The following is a 6522-nucleotide window of genomic DNA, read 5'->3' as shown; positions in this document are numbered from 1 at the left end:
CCTGCTTCCCAGGAAGTGGCTGGACATCACCTGCTGATGGGAAGTAGAGAATTAAATCTTTGTTTTCCTTTTGCTACCACACACAGCCTTTTCTTTTGCTTTTTATGAAACTGCCTTTATCTTGACCCAAGAGGTTTTCTTTCTTTTCCATCTCATTTTCCCCCAACCCCTGTCCTGCTGAGGAGGGGAGGGATAGAGCGGCTGGGTGGCACCTGGCATCCAGCCAGGGTCAACCCATCACAACAGTACTTGCCCATCTGCATCGCATGGGCCTCTCCACATATTTGGCCATGAGGATCCGTAAGACAAGGGCAGCAAATAGTTTGCTCACCCGTTTTTGAGGTACTATGTAACATTCAGGAGCATCTTCATTTTCATACAAGTTGAGTAAAACAGTTGCAACCCTTGATCAGCCCTGTCTTTTTTTTTTTTAAGACCAAACGTTTGACATCTTCAGCACTGTGATACAGTTAAAGCTGCTCCTCAGGATTATGGCAAGAGCTCTTTTTTTGTTGCATTTCAGCCAAGAAAGAGACAGTCGGGATCAAACGCCTTTAATGGGCAACCCACACTGGTAACTGCCAATGAGAGTCACCCACCACCAACTAAAGCCCATCATCGTCCTAAAGGACATTTTCCTCACCTCCTTAGTCTCGAGACTGCTTATCATCGCAGCTTTTACTTCTGCTTATTGGAGACAGGTTTGGGCCTTGTCGCTGGAATCTTCATGTTCGGTTGTTGAGCAATAATGATGTTTCTCGGGAACTGAACTCCCATCACCATGCAAATCAGATGATGGCCTGCAGATAGCAGTCACCCACTCCCTCCGCACAGGCGTGCGATGCCGAAGTTTGTCAGTAAGTCTGAGTTCAGCACTTTCTGTTGCTCCTATGGCTGGGCTAGGTTCTCTTATTTATTTTAGGCAGAGGGAGTGGAGTCTGACAAAGCTCAGGCTAACAACAGGCAGCCAACATGAATGGAAGCGCCCCTGTCCATGGCAGAGGGCTCCGGCCTGCCGAAAGCGTTGGGGTGACCCTCCCAGCACCTCCTTCCCAGGTTGGGCAGGGGCTGCCCCAGGCCCCTCGGAAGGGCAGAGTGGGAATTCCTCTTCCCTTGGCTTTAAAAAGACTTCAATAATAATCATCATGTCCTCTGCGCTGCTGCCAAGACCATGGGTCACCCTTTCCGTGACTCTCATGTTAAAACAAAAGCAAGCATGGCAAGCTTCCTTATCGACGCCTCCGAGAATTATTATTTTTAAACAAAAAAAATCACGCGAAATGCAAGTGAAGAGAACATAAAGTCTTATTATTTTCCGCAAGGTGCAAGAGCCGGCGGGGTGGTAAGCACGACCACGTCCTGGGGTGTGGGCTAGCGGTGCGGTGCCCCCCCATGCAGCCACCCCCTTTGGGAGGGTGGGGGCTGCCCGCTGTCACGCGTTTGCTGGGTCACCACCACCACCACCACACGCAGAGCAGCCTTTTCAAAGAGCCCCACGCTCCCTGGATCTTTTTTCTTACGCTCGTGCAGAGGTAAAACCCCTTCCCTGAGTTTGATGAGGTGCAAACACGCACGCTGTTTTATGCTGCTAGCCTATTTATTGGATTAGCTTAAGGATTTGATGCAAAAGCTTAAGATGATATTGAAAACAGACATCACTTCTATTGTAGCTAAGAAAATCAGCTTTAGAATTAGAGAGAGACCTTGTAGCTGGCATTATGTATAGCCCTTTAGCTTTTTAGCATGGCTGTTCTTTGTTGCTATAGCAACCAAATTAACCATTTCATTAATATAATGGAATAAACCCCATTTATTCATTTTTGCACTCACGGGTAATCCACATTCAGCTTTCAGCCTACTCGTCAAGCTGTGTCCCTTTCACCTCAGCCCCAGATATTTCCTCAGCATTGCCAAAGGGGTTTTATTTGTATTTTTTCCTTGTTGGAGAGAGCGCGCGAGCTGTTGTTTATGTAGAACGTTATATTTTTTTTTGGTAATTAAATTTACCTTCATATCATTGTCTAGCTTCTGCTTAGCATCCCTTAAGTGAAAAAGCAGACTTCACAGGCAGCGTTCAGTGCGGAGCAGTGGTCATCTTCGCGTCGGAGAAGAATAAATCACTTAAAATAATGAAACCTCGTGCCTGCCATCAGCTCGTAGGCTGAACTTGGCCTGACACGTTCTACTGTAAATACTAGCAGGGCTCGGCGACGTACGCTGCCCGAACAGTTGTGCTGCTGAACTGTGGTGCTAAAAGCAGATGGAGCGCTACCCTCGTTGTTGACCTTGGGTTTGATGTTTCCCAAGCCGTGCCCACACCTCGTAACGGTTATCAAAATAATAGCTTAATTAAAATAACGCATTGGCCCATGGGCAGAAGGACCCGCACAACCCCTAGGGCTCCCCTTGGCAGGCTCAGGTTGTGGCCAGCAGTAACCAAAGCAGGTCCCATGGTCAGCTGGAAAAGCTCTTCGTAATACGGCGGCGCCAGGTACCCTGTGGCTCTGCCTCGCTGCCTGCCAGCAACAGAGGGGCCCCAGTGCCCAGGTGGGCACCAGCGATGCCCCAAGACTGGGTCTGCTGATTTTAGTCTTGCTTTGGGCCAGCGATGTGACGACGGGTACAACACAGGCTCTTGGCTCGTATTCATCTGCCTGTCCTTCCAAAGCAGGTACCGGTGCAGAGTCACGGGCCGAATGCCAGCCCATGAAATGCATCATTATTGGCAATTCCACATCTGAAGCCGTTACACACGAAGCAGCATCCCTGATGTGGGTTGGTTTGGGGTTGGGTGGTTTTTTTTTCTTATATAACTCTGAAGTTAGTAATGTGCAACTGAAGTTTTACTGGAAACAGAGCACATGTGTAAATGATTTTGAGAAATGAGTTAATTAACTTTGAAGGTAGGTATAAACCCTTTCATTAAAAAGACGAGGCGTAGAAGTAACAGCACAATAGCGTGTTGCCTGCTGTAAGACTGTTCATCCACTGCTGTTTGGATAAATCATAGAACCTACACGGGCTAGTAGAGTCTGTATAATTCCCTACCTGAATTAAATTTTAAGTGCTTTCTCCTTGACAATTTGTTGTGTAAGAAATGCCCAAAGACCCAGAAGGAGAAAGTTGTGTAGCTGGCAAGGTGAAAGGCTGCAACTGGCCCTGGCCACAAAAGCCGAAGCGCCAAGGCTCTGTGCACCTTGCAGGGAGTGCTGGTGCCGTCTTCTCCCCCAGCCTTTGCGTCTCTTTGCCTATGGAAAGCATCTTCCCGGCTGCCTACTGACCTAGGACTCGGGTAATCCCACCATTACAGATCACGATGCTGGGGGTGAGGACTGGGGACCAGTAAATGTTACATTAACATTAAGCTTTCGAAGCAATGGTTTAGTTCGGGGCAACTTGTCACCTGGTGTAAGTTTAGCCCAGAGACTTATGTCCTGTAATGATTAACAGAGAGCTTGTGGCTTCCAAAAGCATTGCCTCTGACCACCTTTTCCTCCACACAGAGCTTAATACTGGTGTAATAATTAATATACATTAATTATTTTTTTTTTCAAATTTAACAACTCTTTTCTGTCCTTTACTAGAACTTGGCACGCTTTAAAAACATCAGTTGGGTACTTTAGACATTCAGCAAATGAGATGGAGCGGTTTTTTGGAGGGGGGGAGGGGGCTCTTAGCTGCAACTCATTGGAAGTCCTCTTGCCCAACCATGAGGAAAAATGTGTTTAAAATAACCGTGTTTCAAATGAAGCGGGGGCCTTGCCTGGCCTTCCTCCCCATGTTCCCATGACGCAGAGAATACCTGGGCCCTGCCTGCCCCAGGTGAGTCCGTGCCATCGGGGCCGAGGAAACGTCACTTGGCTGCCAGAGCCACGGCGCAGCCGCATCGGCCATCGGCTGCAGGTGGGAACCTCGGGAAAGCCAGTCCTTGTCCTCCGTTAACCTCCCATTATGTTCTTTAAAATGCAGGTTAGAACCTCGCTTCCCTCTCTCCTGAGGGCTATTCTCAGGTTGATTAACACTTGAGTGATAAGCCGTGCCTACACTAAACTGGGTATTATTTCACCACCTAGTGCAAAGCGCATGTGATCCAGGTAACAGCGGTGACTCCTAGGCCAAATACCCCAATGAGTATGCGGGGGCTGTTAAAGACCGTCTCTAAGGAGTAGGCACAAAAAAAATGAGTAATAATAAAAATAAAGAGATGTTGCTTCCAACTGCATCTGCAGAGCGGGGAGGGGGGGGGTTCAGGCGCTGCAAAGCCCAGGGATGGGGACCCCCCCCAGGGAACGGCGCCAGCAGCGGAGACCTGGGCTTTCAACCAGGCTCTGCCTGCGCCGGGCGGGTTGATAGACCTGAGAAAATCAGGTTGCTTATTAAAAACTACTAGTGGCAGAGGGAAGCGAGAGCCTTTCCCGCACCAGAGGGCAGCGTTTCACCAGGCAGGTTCCTGGGCAGAGCCCTCCCCGCCAGCCCGGAGCCGGCAAACTCTTGGCATCGGGAGCCCTTGATGGCCCGGGAGCAAACGATGGCCCGGCTCAGGGCTGCGAGAAAAAGGAAAGCCCCTTCGCGGGGGGGCAGCAGGAGTTTCTAAGCTTGTTCACAGTTTTCCAGACAGCTTTAGGATTGGCGGCGGAACGCTGCGGTCCAGACAGCCGTGTTACTGCTGGCCGTTTTGCTCTGGTGTTACCCAAATGTTGGAACACCCCGTTCCAGCTCAGTCTGCAGCTGCCCTTGGGTAATGAATGAAAGGCACAGCCTCCAGGTTATGATAGCGTACCTGCTGCCGAGCCACTAAATTCAGAGGGAGATCTAATTTTTTTTTTCTTGGATGTCTGGCTTCATCCCTGTTACCCACAATATGGATTTGAGGTCTTAAATCACCGAGCACTGGCTCTCCCCCCGCCGTACCTACTCGGATACGCTCAGGTGCTGGGATATCAGTCACCGCGTACTTTTAACTTTCCAGCGGCCATCGGTAGGGATGAAACAAGAGGTAGAACTCTTGCCAGAGAGGCTCTGGATGCCAGAATAAAATTAGCATCGCAAGAAGAGAAGGGAAAGCATTGCTGTTACCCAAGCGCTGCTGAATTAGCCAGGCAGAGCTAAAAATAGATTGGAAATGTCTATATTATAGCCAAAGGAGTATGACTTGATATTACTTAAGCTGAGGTGGTATTCTGCTTGAAATCTTAGGCATACAAACACTGCCTTATTCGTACCTATCTGCAATACATTGCGTGTGTGCATATATGCTTTATATATTGTGCGTTTCGTGTCTAAGTCGAGACAGATGCTAATTATTGCTCACGGTTAAGTTTCTGCTTCTAAGCAAGTCGTGTGAGACACTGCTAAAAGGCTGTCTGGCCCCAAAGCTTTCCCCAAACACTTTTCTCTGTGTCAGACGTAGCCGACAGCCCGGCTGGTGTCAGAGGTTCTGATGGACGCACGCCTAATATCCCCAGCAAGTGCTGTCTGAACGCCGGGGGTTTCGGCAGCTGCATTCTGGGGGTACAAAGTGCAGCGGGCAGGAGGTCCCGGGACCCCCTACCCAATGTGTGAGATTATTCACCTGCCCCTCAACCACAAGACTTCACAGAATCACAGAATGGCTCCTAGAGCATGTTACACAGGACATCGTCCAGGCGGGGGTTGAATATCTCCAGAGAAGGAGACTCCACAGCCCCCCTGGGAAGCCTGGGCCAGGGCTCGGGCACCCTCAAAGTTAACAAGTTCCTCCTCACATTCAACTGAAATCTCGTGCTTCAGGTTGTGCCCATTGCCCCTTGTCCTGTCGCTGGGCACCACTGAGAAGAATCTGGCTCCGTCCTCGTGACATCTACCCAGCTGATATAGCCAGCTGATCCTTTAAAAAATGGCAGAAAATGGGGTGACGACGCCAACAGCCCGTCCATGAGGTTGGGTTGCTCCCTTCTCTCCTCAGCAGTTCTGCCCCCACCCATCCTCCCTCCTGACCAGCAGCCTGGAGGCATTTCACATTGCCGGTACGGCGTGAGAGACCCACCGGGTATTACACCCTACCTTTCATTTCTATGATTTCTAAAATCATCGAACCATAGAATCACTTTTGTTGGAAAAGACCTTTAAGATCATCAAGCTCAACCATTACCCTAACCCTGCCATCCCACCACTAAACCCTGGCCCTAAGCACCTCATCCATCCTTTTAAATGCCCCCAGGGATGGGGACTCGACCACCTCCCTGGGCATCCCCTTCCAGAGCCTGACAACCCACTAACAGGCCATGCTGAGTGGCCCGGACCCTCTCTGGATGAAGGCTGGCTGAAGCTGGAGATCAGCAGAGCAGCTTGATGGTTGCCGCAGCACACCTAGGACGTGGCCCAGGGGACTTGTGTGGTGACACTGCAGCCCATGTGGCATCTCCCAGGCTTGCCGCAAGGAGCAAGGGCAAAGAGCAGCTGGTGAGCCCAGCCCTCGGCATCCCTCGCAGCGTGGAACCTGCTTTCCAGGCACAAGCCCCTCCACCGCGCTCGCACTGTTCC

The sequence above is a fragment of the Egretta garzetta genome, unplaced genomic scaffold (genome assembly GCF_000687185.1).
Source record: "Egretta garzetta isolate BGI_Z169 unplaced genomic scaffold, ASM68718v1 scaffold149, whole genome shotgun sequence".
NCBI lineage: Eukaryota > Metazoa > Chordata > Aves > Pelecaniformes > Ardeidae > Egretta > Egretta garzetta.
This window is presented reverse-complemented; position numbering follows the sequence as displayed.